Here is a 1229-nt window from a genome sequence, read left to right on the forward strand (position 1 = left end):
AGCTTGCCAGGCAAGCTCTGCACTGTGGGATGGAGGGCAGCAATCACGGGCAGCCCTGGCTGCTCTCCCTCCGAGCTCTGCCCTCAGCCAGGTACGAACCAGGACCCTGGTTGTGCTTTTGAAACAGATGGACGCTGTGCTTTGCATCACCCAGCCTCAGCTGCTAGTGCAAACTTTAGTCCAGGTACCCCCACCTTACTGCTGGGGTCCACCCAGCCCCGATGGAGCCTCAAGGCAGCAGGGGCCAGTCCCCCACCACTGCCCCCAACCCACTGCTCACTCCAGAGCTGCTCAAGCAGCTTCTTTTGCATCCCAGCTGCTCGCCCTGCGCTGCCCCTGTCCCTCTCCACCCTCCCTGCCTCTCCAGCTCTGCTGCTGCTCAGCTTTGCGCAGGGCTGCAGCCCCTGTCCCTGCTCACCCTGGGGCAGGGGCCATGCCCCAGCTGCCCCCCCTGCACTCTGCCGCTCCCCGCGTCCTCCCGGAGCCTCACGCTGCACTCCACTCGCTCCCCGCAGACACGGAGGCAGATGAACTGAATCCCGCTGCTGGTACCTGCTCTCCTCCGTCACCCAAAGCCTGCCTGCTACCGCAGCTACAGCCCGGCACGCTTTGCAGCGCGGGGAGCGGAGAGGAGAGGGCTGGCGGGCACACCGGAGCCGGCTTCATGGGTGAGCACGCAGGCGGGCTGGGACGGGTTTCCAGTGGAGCTTCGCAGACACGGAGGCAGATGAACTGAATCTCGCTGCTGGTACCTGCTCTCCTCCGTCACCCAAAGCCTGCCTGCTACCGCAGCTACAGCCCGGCACGCTTTGCAGCGCGGGGAGCGGAGAGGAGAGGGCTGGCGGGCACACCGGAGCCGGCTTCATGGGTGAGCACGCAGGCGGGCTGGGACGGGTTTCCAGTGGAGCTTACAGGAGCTGGGAGCCCCCCGCTGCACGGCAGACTCCGTGCCTCCTTTGCAATCCCCTGCATGAAACACCCCCTCTGCTGCCCAGCCCATACGGGCAGCAGGGCTGGATCCATCCTGCCCAGCTCATCCTCGGGGCCATGGGGGGGCCACAAAACCAGACGGATAGTGGCTCCTGCTGGACGGCACCGCTCAGACCCCTGCCTGGAGGGGCTGCGTGCCAGACAGGCAGCTCTGCCCGGAAGGGGAGAGAAGAGGGAGGTTTCTCCCTCTCGGACGGGGGTCTGGGTCCCCCTGTGCCTCTCGGGATGGGCAGCCCCTC

The sequence above is a fragment of the Buceros rhinoceros genome, unplaced genomic scaffold (assembly GCF_000710305.1).
Source record: "Buceros rhinoceros silvestris isolate BGI_N320 unplaced genomic scaffold, ASM71030v1 scaffold32426, whole genome shotgun sequence".
Lineage (NCBI taxonomy): Eukaryota > Metazoa > Chordata > Aves > Bucerotiformes > Bucerotidae > Buceros > Buceros rhinoceros.